Here is a 15,597-nt window from a genome sequence, read left to right as displayed (position 1 = left end):
ATTAGATTGTCGTGTATACACTTCGCCATCCAATGGATATGCCCAATATTTACTGCTGTTGGGTTGATGATTGTCATAAAAATATTTTTCTAGGCATCGTCATCATCAATTATTTTATTTTATTCATTATATATGGCCAAACCATTTTTACATTTTAAACCTTAATTTGGATTTTTTATGTGACTTTTTTTTAATAGAACTACATCATATTCTCTTCTTAATCTCCTGCCGTCAAAATTTAATACAAGAATCATCTCTCTGTAAGTCTTTATCTTTATTTTCTCTCTTTATATTATTAATCGTTACCAGATACCTAACTGGCTTGGAGCAGGTATATTATATCCCTTTTAAATATAATCTTGAGAATATCATGTGTTTTATGTTTCGAAATATTGTTTCTGCAAGTCAGTAAACTTCCTGTTATGGTGTTTGCTTTTTTTTTATTAGGCTTGTATAGTTAAGATGAACACAATGACGAGAAAATTGATTCTGACTGAGGCATATACATTTCAGACTCAAAGTCTGAGTGAAGGATGTGTTTGATTTGTTTGCTATGGGTAGTTTTCTTGAGTTGACTGAAATAAAAGTTGTCCCTTTTACTATAGAATAATTAACCTTCCCACAACTCTGAATCTACCTCTGGTAGAATTCCTTGTCTTCATACAATTTCCATTCTCCATCTACACTGGTGGCAACGAATAATTGAAACAGTGAAGTATTACCTTTTATGGATGGATTCGTTTTGTTTTTATGACTGAGATCAATAAAGCAATTGAGTTATGTTTCCAATAAGAACCCAAGAAGACAGGGGGGATCAAGAATTTGATTCCAAAGAAATTCTATATCTGTAATTATAATTTTGATCCCATTCTATTGTTGATTTTCAATGCTGGATAGAAAAGTTTAGTTTCCTATAATGCAATGATTTGTTACCATCCGATCAAGATTTGAAAGTATATCAACGATAAGAATATTAAGGTCCCTTTTTAGCTGTGAACAAAAGAAGACGATTTTTCTTCCAAATTGACGAATAAGTTATTTTGCTACTACAACAATTTTTAGACATTTTTGTAGCTTGCACAAAAAAAAATTATATTTTCAAATACATGGTTCACTAACTTTTTAAAATGGTTCATTGACTTTCATTAAAGAATAATGCTGTTTATTTCAGATTAAATGTTAAGTAAAGTACTTAAGTTTGTACATACTCCGTTTTTGCAACTATTACATATCAAAAGGAGTTTTTAATCCTTACATGCTTTATTTCTTTCTCTGAAATAAATTTTATTGTTTGAAAAATGTATAATAGGAGTAATATAAAGTAGAAAAAGGATTATTGAAAAAAAATTATTTAATAATTGAACAAAAATAAATGATATTGCAAATATGTAACAAATGCCATATTTTGTACAACACAATAAAATTCAATGAAGTAAAATAATTGTCAAAGTACAATTTATATCCAATATTTCTTGGAATCTTTACCTTTTGTTGGAGAGATCTGCTTATCAATAGTAAAGCTTTCTTCAAATGAACCTTAGAGTATCTTTCTTTTAAATGTTCAACGACTGGGGGATTTTATATAATCTGTCATGATTTTCATTAAAGGGATAGGTGTCATTTTGGTTTCTAGCGTTGTGAAGATAACGCCTTATTTCTATAAAAGTATATGGTTAACAACAATATATTGGTTGGAGCTCACTTACATGTATGTATTCATTTCGTATTTGAAAGAAAATATATAGAATTTTTGGACAATTGCAACAAATTTCTAGTTGACCGAAAATTCCTCTTATTCATTTTGTTGCAAATTTGTGACATAAGAAAAAAGAGCTATCAAATATTATAAGTACAACAAAGTACTAAAATATTTGCATTTATATCATTATAATACTATACATAATCATAATATTTTATTATTTTACTATTATTATAAACAGATTTTAAAGTTTAGGCTCCTGAACTAATCAAATAACTCGCTTTCACTTGCTCGTGGTATCAAAGATATTCAACACCTTTTTACCAGGTCTTTTAATGCAATATAATACCTACTCACGCTTATGAGTATATTCGTTCTAGATCTGAAAATAGTTTTAGTCTATTAATTTTTTATTTAATATGATTGGGTTATGGTGGGGGGAGTTTTCATATATTTAAAAATGATATCATTTATAAAATTTGAATATAATTGATCTGTCAAATGACGAAATTTCATTTGTCAACATTGAAGAAAAATAATGATATGAGTAGAGATGAAAGCAAGCTAAAATATACAAATAATATAAAAGCAGTCAAGTGGTTTGACAGTTGTTGATTAACTTTAAATGGCACGAGTTTGGAACCCTAAAATTTAGTTTTATCAGTTCAAGGAAGAGTAAAATGGAATTTTTTTGAAATAGTTATCCCATTTAAAAAAAAATATATACAAGTGTGTCATGGAAGTGTTTATATTTTGGATCAAAAGATTTACTACTTATATATTGGATCGAAAATCATCAGAAAATCGTTATTAATTGAGGCTTAATAAGAGATCATTACAATGTGGTGTATTGAAGACAATAGTGAAAATGTAACTAATTTGGAAAAATAAATTAAAATATTAAATATTAAATGGAAGCAACTAAAATAAACTGCGCTGAAAAGCTCAAAAGATGTGAGCCAAAAAAGCACACCCAATAGATTGGACACGGGTTGAATTATAATATATTAATAGAACTTGGAGATCTTGATACTTTCTCAGGCTGTGCATAATGTCAGGAATTTATCGATCTCAAGACATTGCAGTTCTGTGGAACAAAGTTTGACGTCATCAAAATAATTTTTAGCCTTTTTAATAATAACAATGACAATATTTCCTGCGTTAACTAGTGAAATACTTAAAGCTGTATTTCACTAACTCAATTGGTAGACTCAATAACTTTTTTGTAAAAGTTATTGATTTTTTTGAATGTTCTAAAATTTGAGACTTTTGCAAGAATTGAAAAAAGGGAGGGGAATGTATAGTTGCATATTTATGGATTTGTATTCAAGCACTTACTTGTTATCAGAATCAAATAACTTATCCTGAAGTTGTGAATTTTATAAAGCACACCATTAATAGTTTTTTAGTGCAGTATTAAGCCTATGTTTGTTATTGCAATAATATCAGGAGGTAAAAAAATAATAAGGTGTATGTATCATGTTGGTACCTATTAAAGCATAAAGCAACACTCGTTTTTTTTTAATTAAATAAAATAGTCTACATCCCTTATAAGTGTCAAAACTACACATCCTTTCTATTATTACTAATATTTGATATAAAACGACTGCAGTGTATATTCTAAAAACCCTAAAGGAGACATAATTTTTTTTTTCTAAAATGTAGGTACCCAAAATACAAAGATGAAAATGTAGCATCTATTCCTTTGTCATTTGTCATCCATCCTTATTTGTGTAATGATGAAGATTCATTGGTTAAACACGCAATAGAGGGTATTCAACAATGAATGGAGAAGGGTATTGCGTGCATTTTTAACCTTGGAAAGAGACCTCATCATAAAAATCAGTCAAAACCATGCAAAGTTTAAATTAAATATCCCATTATACACCTGTTGCTATATTTTCTTCGCTCTTCGTAGCAGGTAGAATATAAGTAGTGTTTTGTATTTCTTTATTTACGACTAAAAAATACTGGTCCATTCAGTTTAGTCCGGTCTAGAACAATCCTACATATCAGTGCCAAACTTATTAAGTTCGGTCCTTGATGATGTCACTCAATTTTATTTCTTCTTTTGGGTATCAGTTCTAGTACGGTCTTAAGGACGGATAAGACCGAACCTTATACTGGACTGGATCGAATAAATAAGGCCTGAATCAAAAATAAGTATGAGTATGAAAGCCCTCATATTTATAGAGTTATATCGAATGTAAATAGGCTGAATTCCATGGCTACTGCATTGTTTTTAATCTTATGAAGAGAAGTAACTTTCAAGTACATATATAATAAATAGAGTTGAGAATTTCGAAGTACAGTCTTTATTTTTTGCAAGCTGAATGGACTCATAGTCCCTTCTTGAATAATATTCAATTATCTGTTACTACGTACCGTACTTTGAGAACCACTGTCTTAGAGTATCTGAGGAAAGGCCGGGAAAAAATATATTTAGAATAATTAAAATAAATCTGGAATTTCTGCTAAAGTAAGATCAAAATAAGTGTAGGAATAAAAAATACACAATCTTTTTTAAAAATAGGGGTTTCAAACACCCCAGAAATGTAACCGTCGGTTAAAAATATTGTTGAGAGTATTCTCGTTGATGGGAAGACAAAATGTTCATTTTTTCCCAATATATTTCTCCGTGGCAGTAAAATGTCACAACATCAGCTATCCTAACTGTCTTCATCTGTAATATTCCAGAGCTTATTCAAAACTAAATAAAAAAAAGAAACAGTGATGGAGCTCAGCAAAAGAGCAATCAAAATAGGGTGTTCTATGTACTTGAAAATTGTCTGGACTACTTACGAGAAGGGGTTATTTCACGAGAGAAACAGGAGGAATTTTTAGACAACTCTTTGTTTGAATTTCTTTGAATCTCAAATGAGGCCAAAATTGAATAATTAATGGCTTAAATATAGCAATACAATTATTTCCCATTTATTGTACCTTAAATAATGATTCCTTATTTTTATTTTTCATTTATTAATCCATTCTTCCTCTAATATATATAATTAAGACACTTTCATAATAGTTGAAGCTCTCCCATTGTTTTATATTTTCTAGTGCTTTAGTTCCCTTTATTGCTTTAAAAGACCCTTAGTACTTCTAAACATAGTATGTGCTTAAATGTTTTAATCATTTATCAAATCTTTTATTACTAAACAATCAGGATCTATAAATAATCATTAATTATGACTTTCTAAGGAAGAACAAAATATCATTCAATGTTAGGGATAATTCTTAATTTTATGTTTTTTCGTAAAAAACACAAAGTTAGATAAAATAATAATAAAATTTATTATTTAGAGTTCTTGCAATTATACTTAAATACATTGCAGGTATTTGTAATTTAGATACATACTAGTGTTGAAACTCGGTCCAGCACCCAATTTTTTTTTTTTTTTCGGTTCTGTCTTAAGTGATTTTCTCTAAACCGATTTTTCGATCCAGAACGTGTAACAATTTTTTTGTTCTCATTTTGTAAACCGATTTTGATTCGGTTTCACTTTATGGACTGATTTTTTTCGGTTTCATATATTATTCGAGACACATTTTTGTCTCTAGATCAATTGTAATTCATTTTTTCCGCAAAAAAATCTCAAAAGTTCACGATAAGTTCTAGAGCAAATACTGTATATATCGGGATCAAAATTAATCCGAGCTATCTCTGTTCTGTTTCTGACCCGATGCAAGTTAAATTTATCCGCTGCCCCTTCCCTGAACAACAAGAAACACTCCTAAAATCCAAGCAGTACAGGTGAAGTACTGGCACAAATACATTTTAAACTGCACCGCCACCACATTTCTTAGCACCAAGAACCCTTTCAAATATTTTAGAATACAATTACGCCCACGGTTTGTGGGCTTCTGGATCCTAAGGCAGGTGAAATTCTTCCAGCACTGCTTCCCTAAGCATCAAATAACTCTGATAATTTCAGAAATACATCCCGGCTCTCAGGTTGTACAGGTGAAGTGCTAAAAATTATATTTAAAGGCTGCCAGGGCCCCGATGACCCCAAAAAATGGTACAAGATCCCTTTTTTGGAACCATAAGAGTCTACATCAAAAATTTTAGTAAAATCTATCCATTGATTCGGCCGTGATTGAAGACACACACAGATATTCACATTTAATATATAGATTGCTTTTATAATGGACATATTTTTTCCATCCTACATAGGTGGGTGTTACCTTATGCTTATTATTATCGCAAAAATATTTTAACCTCTGTTTCAAACAGAGAAATAAAACTAAGACTACAATCAGGTGATTGGTAGGCAGTTGGGTACAAGTAAACTAAAGAAAATATATTAACTGCGAGGTGGTGTGACAGTATGTAGTTTGGGGTGGTTCATTTTTCATATAAAGAGGAGAAAATGAGTATTGTATTTGATCGCCTACCGATTTTATAAGTTTGCCCATTGAGAATGAAAAGAACAGTATATAACTTAGATAGGTTTATTTTAACAATGAGAGTCATTATACGAAAAATTAAAATGTATTTGAAGGAAAAAAATGCTGAGTATGTCTCCCTCCAAGAACACCATCAAGCATGGGATTGAAGGCGTTATGTTTTGTGGCTGCTTCTTTGCTAAAGAGAAATGACGACTTTGCCGGATCGAAGGGAGGATGAAGGGGCCATGCAACCTTGAAATCTTCCTTCAAATAAGGGCACCGAAAATGAGTTTGTTTAATGGGAATTCAGCACAAGAATGGTCCAAAATAGACGGTCAAAGCAACAAAGGATTGGCTCAAGAAGAAATATAGTAAGATAATGAAGTGGCATAGCCAATTCCTAGACCTCAATTCCATATAACATATTTATTAGTGGGTAAATTACAAAATTGGCAAGGCATCAAATTATGATTTCTTCCACTGTATAATAGTAGGAACTGTTCAACTGGAGGAATTTTAATTCGCGTTCAACTTACCAATAACACCCGAGAAAGAGTAATCCCAACATTCACAGCTGACATATCCATAAAATAAAAAGGTTTTCCCTTTTGGAATAACGCCGTGACAACTCTATATTGAGCAAATAAAAATTAATTTAAGCTGGACAGCTCTAACTTCAGAGCACTAATAAAAGGCCAAGAGTCGACAAAAAGACAACTCACATAGAAACAAAATACATGGGAAATGATTATGTTATTAATGGGATAACACCGTAAATAAAAGTTTACTCAAACTTTTGGGCTATGCATATATTTGTACATTAACTGATTTAAAGTGCATTCCTATCCTATTAACATAAACTTACTTAGTTAGAACTTTTTCTTTTATTGCATTATTTGTATAAGTCAAAATCTAAAAAGTATATGTTACAAATAATACTGAAGTTGCAAAAGAAAAGTTACAATATTAAGAGATTTGTTAAAATAGTTAAAACAAATATCTGATAAAACACAAAGGAACAAAATTAGAATGAATTATTATCTATGAGTGAAATAAGAAATATATGTATATTGGTTTTGATTTCTACAATACTAAAGTAAACGAAATTCTTAGTTTACAATTCGAATAGATTTTTAATTTGCAAAAAGTTATAATATTCTTACATAAAAGCTCTTCAAATCGAAGTTACCATTTATTTTTAAATGAGGATAATGGCGTTGGCTCTATGTACATAAAAATAAGTGTAACTATTATTCTTTTATGGCCCTCTCCATGAATTATTATAGTTTTTTTATTTTATTTCAACGATAATATAAGAAATCGTAGTCATAAAAATAAATGATGAACCTAGCGGTCGTTTTTAAAAGGGGACATCATTATTGTGAAAGTCAGTCACTTACGAGGAATGAACAGTTATATTTTAAAAGAATAAAACCCCAGGAAAACTGTTAATGATTGCCGTATATTTTGATGAGTGGGATTATTCAATGTTTTTCAGAGTTTTAAGTGATTCTTTGCTGTAATGGTTTATTAATGAATCATCATCTAAATTTTAGTTGTTTTGATACGGGTTCGATCCAATCTTCGATTGGGATAGGGATCCGGTTCGTTATTACTCTATTTTATGTATTAAAAAAATAGTATATATGTATGTGATACCAGGGACGACCTGAAGGAGTAGAGATAGAATGTCCCTATTGCTATAGGTAGAGTTAACTTTTTTGTATAGAAAAACGACACTTTTTTTTGTTCCTTCTCCTTTTTTTATTTAAAAGGTCGCCGTGGTGTTAACTTCTCCCACTGAAATAAGTATTCTCGCCTATCTTTGGTGTAAGTTGTTTTAAAAATACAAAATAAAATACGAATCTATGAATTTAAATATAATAAGGAGTGAGTTTTATACAGGGTCATTTTTTAGATTTCAATATAGTCTGTTTGTTTTTTTTTATCTTCCAAAATTATATCTAGACATTTATGACGAAAAAAGTGGAATCGTCCTCATAAGTAGAGAAAGCAATCCCATTTAATGCGACCGCATCTTTCTTTTCAACTCTTGATACAGTATTATATATATCTTAGCTTTTATTATGGGTAGATACTACTGTGATCAACTCGACTGTATGTAGATGGCAATTGAATATAAGGGGGCATCATTGATGAATAGGAGACAACCAGACATCATCAAGACAACGCCATGCAGTACACATCTTTGATGACGCACTAAAAGCTCGGGGAGCAGATAGGAAGTTTTTATGCATCCGCTTTACAGTCCAGACCTAGCACCAAGGGACTACCACATGTTCCTGTCCATGGACAACGCGCTCAGGGTTACAAACTTGGCCTCAACAGAGGCCTGTTAAAATCGATTGCCATAGTTTTTTGCCAATAGGGACAAGGGGTTCTACGAAAAGGGCATTATGAAGTTGGATTCTCGTTTGCAGCAAGTTATCGAATAGAACGGAGCATACTTGGCTTAAATCAAATGATTGCTACACTTCTTATAATGCATTGAAATAAAGGAAAAAATATGAGACTTCATTTCTCTCAACCTATTAAACTTGCATTCACGAACAAAATTATTCTCTTTCTGAACTGCAGAAATAAAAATGAAGATTATCCGATAGGTATCCTGAAACTTATCGGATTACAGCTCGATTCACGAACCATTTCTCAGATGGTATAAAAGAGATTATTAATGTAGCTAATATAGGCCTGAGTAGAGGAGACATCCACGTTTCTGCTATTTAATATTGATTTTACCACACCCAATGTCGAAAGCAACCATAATCTTCAAATCGATTTAACATGTATATTTTTACCTCACTCCTGAATGGGAGATCATTTAAACAAGAACTTTTGCATATGTTTTTCCCTTGCAATCACATTAGCCTTTTAAAAATCAATATACCCGGATTTTTTCCAATTTAAGCTCTCCAGGTCTCCAATAACCATCAGTTTTCTCAGAAGCAAAAGATTGACTTTTGTAAATGCATCAACTAGAAGTATATTTAAGCTAGAAGATATTTTGAGACTTTGCCTTTCTGACTCTATGTTCTTCGACATTTACTCCATGAATCTATGGATCCCCAATCTGTGACATCATTAATATGGATTAATATTAGGATCGACAAACATAAGGTCATTGGCCTTTCCCAAAAATATATCCTTCTCTATTATAAATATCCAAGACTTGAATATGTACTAGAAATATGTTATTATATTATATAGTGGAAAATTGTCATCTTGTGTTAATAATAAATTACTAATGTAAGGACCAGATGTTTAACTTAGATAATTCTCCTTTTCATATCATCTACAGCTGCCTCACGAAAAGGTTGCAACGTACTCCTTATTCTCAAGTATAAAAAAATCTATACCCATAAAATTTTAGATAAGAATTGCTTACTCTATGTAATGTCAGCAATGGTCAAAATCAAAATTAATTTTTGTCAAGTTATATAAACTGAATATTAGGGGTAAAGGTAATCTTGTATCTTATCATTATTCATTTATTCTTAAAGAGAGAACAGATACGTATTTAGTCATCCGTATTTTATAAAAGACAAAGAGTAATACTGAGGATTTGGCAAAGTCTAAAACCCTGATGGACTAGGAGTCGAATTGAGGATCAAGAACGTTGTAATTCCTGCCTTTATCATTGCTAGATACGGAGTGGGTTCCGTATGTATTTTCTTCATATCATGGTTGATAACAGCTAATTTACTAAAACGTCATGACAGCTAACCTGCTCTCCTCCAACCATTCTTCAAATTGTCAGGGGTACCACGTTCATTTTAAGTGTATTTTTTTTAACATACCGGGTGTACATTTTATTTGAATTCTTATTTATATATTTTATCCTCAAGAATAAAAGAATAATAATAAATGTGTTGTTTTTTTTAAATATAATGTGATAAGTGAAGCCCCAGAGTAGTTTATTCTGTAGAGCGATTCCTACCTGAGCTTTAGGTAAACAGGCTCGTTGTCATGTTTTATACAACTTTTTACTCAATTAAAATATGTGTTGACTTAAACGCCTGCGAGATCTCAATCATTTTTACATACCATTTTTAAATATAATTTTATATAAATTTACGTGTTGTCTATTTTGAGATACGAAAGACATGAGATTAATATAATATTTTCCCTAATGAGGATTCCTTCCCCGAATTCCCACTGTGAATTCAGTTACTAGGATGAGTTGCATATTTATAGACTAATTTTCATAATACCTAACAAAAAAGTTGCAATATATTATTCATTGATATTTTGGAAATGTATCAATTTTATCTAATTAGTATATCTATAACTTTTGTATACTACCTCAAAACAAGGCTTTGCTTTTACAAATTATTTGTAAAAGCCATGTGTACTAGTGATTAGTGTATATATTTGAAAGTAGGTACTGTCCAATTATTTATTTTAATAATATATATGATGAGTAAATATCAAAGCAATGAGCATGTTTCTATGGTGTTAAAACCAATATTGATCCTTTTATATACTTAAAAGTATATTTATAATGCATATACGTATATACAAGTATATTGTTTCATCCTAATAATAGGATATATTTTATGCGTTGTATATAAATTATATATACAGGGTGGTCTGAAAAGTTTCCAACCTTAGAAAGATAAAGCACATTTTTCTTGCATTTTTATTTTTCAACATAGTCTTCTTGTAACTCTGCAACCTTCTCCCAGTGATGTTCCCATCTCTCTGTTATCCCTCTAAATGATACTCTGCGTTTTTTCTGCAAAATACTTGTTCTCTTCACTTGACAAAGATATGTCTTCAGCTTTTTCAAGTAATTATGCATAGAATGTTCCTGTAATTGTGTTTTTTTTCCGTTGTGAAAATAATCAATTAAAGTAACTCCAAGACTATCCCCCCCCCCAAAAAAAAAAAAAAAAAAAACAGTCACCATTACTTTCCCTTCCGAAAAAACAGTTTTTGTCCATTTTTACAAAAATTATCTCATCAGCTCACTCCAGCGCTGTTACATAACAACTATGAACCCAAAATGACTGAAACTTTGGCGATTAACTGTTGATAGATAGGATTATCTTTAATTACGAGTGCTGTCATCTTTATGTTGAGGCTGGAAACTTTTCACACCACCACTGTACAGAGTGCACAGTGCAATTTTCCGCGAATATGTAGAAAAATCAAAACATGAATAACTTTTTATTAGAAAAGTATAATAACACATGTTATTCAAAAAACTTTTAGCAATCAATCAGAGCAAGAATTATTCAATATGGCCGCCTCCAACCTCTTTCACAGACTCCACATGAGGTCGCAACATGGTACAGGTTGCCACAATATAATCGTCGGACAGGTTGGACAGGTCTTCCCAGTCACGACAACAATGTCTGAAATTCGTTTTGAATCAACATCCGCGTCGAGAAGATTCCAAACCCTTTGCTTTTGATTCCTGTTCACTCATTTTTCGTTGATTTTGACCAAATCAAAACAATGGACAAGAAAAACAAGACATGTATCGAAACATTGCTTGAAATGTCACCTGAAACCTTAATTTGCGCAAAAAAATAATTTTACTTATGAGGAAAATTTCCCTGTGGCACTATGTATAGCTGGGTAAGCAATTTGAGTTTGGAATAAAATATATATCCGTTTTCCAATTTTTCTATAATAAAACTTTTGATTGGATAAAAAATGAGCATTTGGGATTACATAACATAAATGTAAAGAAATTTAAAGATATCCAATATAAATACCCATTTGATCAAAAAGAAACCTAATTACTTTATAATTACAAATTAAATTATCAGTTGGTTATCAACTTTTTTTTTTATTATGTTGTTACACATATTACGACGTTTATAAAGCATTTACCTCTTTTGCTCTTTTGGGTTGATTCATGATCCTTTTTCATTTTTCCTAATATCAAACGTGCATTATATAATGGACCTTCATACATAAATATTATATAGGGGGTATAAAGTACCTCCCTGTTATTCTTCTAAAATATTGTATAATACAAGCTATATTCTCCATCTGCATAATGGTAAAATAATGACATCCATTCCCATTACTCATTCTGTCCACTTACAAAGGCATGACAATTTCGAAATACTTCTAAAAGCAATTAAATATGACATTTATCCATGGAAATCTGTGGATATCTCATAGTTATTTGAATACTTATGAGTATGCAATCAGGATTAACAAAATTTTATGGTTTCCTATGCCTATGTCTTCCCACTATGAAACATTACAATAGAAAGGATTTGGATCTTAGATCTAACGGGCCGTGCAAAATTATTTACCGATGATGTAAATATACTTTTTAAGAGGTTTTGTGGCAACCAATCAGATTGTTTCGTATTTTTACTGTTAGAATAAACAAAACTCCTTCCTGTGAGAGCGTAACAACTTCCACACGTGAAACCATGTCGACATCAACTGTTTCAAGGGCATTGAAAACAATTTACAACGTTTCCAAGCTGGAGGAAAGAGGCGTACTGAACACCCTGGGCTAACTGAACGTCAGCGAGAAGTCAGACTTGAGGGTGCCAAGAAAATCTTGAAGTATATCAAGAGCTCATCTGGACGCATGATCATTTTTTCAGATGAGAAAACTTTTACGGTCGATCCTGTTTTCATCGGGCAAAATGACCGCGTTGTGAGCTTTGGAGATGTTTGGAGATCCAACGGGAAGGCCATGAAGCCGGTATGATTTCCCACTGGCTCAGATTAACAGTGGAGGATTATGTGAAGATTCTGGTGTCCAAGGTCCTTCCGTGGATCAAATCCATAGTCGGCAACTCCCCTTGGGTTTTTCAACAAGATGGAGCACCCGCCCACGCTTCCAAGAAAGTTCAGGAGTGGCTCAAGGACATCATGAACTTTTGACAAGGACTACTGGACCCCTCAGAGCCCAGATCTGAGCCCATTAGACTTCTCTATCTAGACACATGTGGAGACCAAAGCAATATATATACATATACATATATACATTGTACATATGTCATTAGAACAATCTGTGTTCAGTCTGTCCCTTTATTGGATCTCAATCAAATCTTTCTACCACTTCTCCACATTAAATTTGGTTGAACAAAGAATTTTATGAAACTAATAGGTAAAGTCAATTCTGAAATGTTCCAGTATCTTTCGAAAAAAAATCTCGAAGGTTAGTGAAGCAAAATTTAAGGAGATATTTTTTTTTTTTTCTTATTTCCAGAAATAAGCCAGGTTTTGAATGAGTCTGAATTTGAAGAGGCTTGAATGGCTTACAATTGGATATGTGAAAATTTCATTGAAAATAAAAAATTGCCTGGGTATAAAGATTTGAGTGGCAATGAAATGTATTTTTGGGAAAAGTAAATGCCGTAGGTAAAAAAAAAATGGTTCCTCATTGTACAAAAAAAATTGAAAAAAGTTTGAACACTTATGAAAAATATTTAAAAGTAGCTCAACTATTGGACTGATCAATATGATAATTTGCAATTACGTTTAATTCACATTAAATTCAAATAAAAAGTTAAAAAATTTAATTACCATGATCTTAGTGACTTTTTTATGACCTTTTCACGGAAAGTGACCTTTTTATGAACTTTTCAAGGAGATTAACCTTTTTATGAACTTTCACGGAAAGTTACATTTTTATAACCTTTTCACAGAAAGTTACCTTTTTAATTCAATTTTAATTCATAAAAATAGAACTAAAAATCTCGATCCTATATATAGATATAAATCTACACAACTATTTATCATTTTCAAACATTTTTGTTCTTTTTTCTTGATGATATACCCAATAAATTAAGTAATACTTATTTTATTTATGTTTGCATATTTAGACACAAGATTTATTCAGTTCAAATTATTTCATTTTTTATGTATATTTATTTTAAAATCGGTATTTGAATATTTTTTATAATATCATAGATATAAATAATTTCTTATTGTAAGTTTTAGACAAATACTAATTAGTTTTGGTCAGTATTTTCTTGTTGGGGTAGATCCTTCAATGGTCTTCCATGACTTGTAGAAGACATTGAAGTTGTAACAAAAAAAAATAAGATTGGAAATCAGCCAAAAAAAATACATTTAGAAAAATGTTATAAAATTCGCCATGAGATGTTTTTTTAAATTTTGTTGACTTGTGTAATTTGTAAGCAAGATGAGAAAAAACAGTTGTGCAACACAGTCTGAGTCTTTTGTAATATCAATTGTATATTTTAATACTTTTTCCGTATAATTCTAAAGTGCAAAGATAACCTTTCTCATAAATTGGATATACAACTAATGATAATAACGTTCGTACAATGATCTGGAAGGGATTTATTCTAGTTAAATAGAGGATTTAAGCAGCACTGAACCAATGTCATGTGAAGACAATACGGAGAAATCTATGAATCAATATGACATCAATCCTGTATTTATTGATGGAAGCACATAAGAAACTTTACAAGAATTATTTTTATACTATTTTATCCAAGTTCATAATAGAACTGAGTTTAAGTGACATATATATATATATGTATTTGAGCTGAGAGGACAATGTGTCCAGGTAAATTGGCCAGAAATATTTTCGAGTCGATTTGGCCCTAGCCTCTTTATCTATCTTTCTAAAAAAATAAATAAAAGCCTTTTTAAAGTCCTCGTCTTCATTCAGATCATAAGCTTATTAAAATTGATTTAGAATTTGTATATCTAAAAAAAACCATAATGGGTTTTAGAAGACGAATATTTTATATTTCAAATACATTTTATTAATCAGTTTAACTCTTCATTTAATTTTTTAAAAACATGCACATCTCCTGTCTCATACGGTTAAATAACAAATTTAAATTTTATTTCCTGTGCAAAGAAAGTGATAATTGTCATTTCAAAAAACTATTAAGAAAAGTTTCCTTATTTTTAAAAACTGTTACTTCAGATATTTAACAATTTAATCTTCAGAAATTTTTGGATTCGAATTTAAAGCAAAAATCGACAATCAAAATAACACTTGAAGAAGATTAGAAAAACCTTTTTAATTTTACACAAAGACTTTCTAAATATTTAAGCAGGGAAATTTTGAATGAAGACTATGTGTACAAACTATAACAGACTATCAGGAGATATGGATACTTTTTCATATACGCTTTCAAAAGACTGTTGGTGGGAGAGGGTTAATTTTCCTTAGACAAAGTTAAGTAATCACTTGATACTTACATCAATAATTTAGTATTTTATTCATTCAAAAATAAATTAAGGATACAAAAGCTTCGGGACACATGGTATTGATTGTAAAATTTTCAATCAGTGCTCTGATGTGGTTGTTTCTAATCTGACTGTTATAAGAAAGTATATTGGGATCTTCCAACTGAAGGCTGGATTTCTTTTATTATTATTCCCAAAAAGGGTTTCACTACAGGTGTAAAAAGCTGGAGACCAACTACATTGACCAATGAATGTTATAGAACCATTTGTGGTATTTCTTTCATATTGCAGTATTTTTACAACCTATAACTGAGCCAATTTAAAAAAAAAAG

This window comes from Lepeophtheirus salmonis, chromosome 5 (genome assembly GCF_016086655.4).
Source record: "Lepeophtheirus salmonis chromosome 5, UVic_Lsal_1.4, whole genome shotgun sequence".
Lineage (NCBI taxonomy): Eukaryota > Metazoa > Arthropoda > Copepoda > Siphonostomatoida > Caligidae > Lepeophtheirus > Lepeophtheirus salmonis.
Note: the sequence above shows the minus strand (reverse complement) of the source record.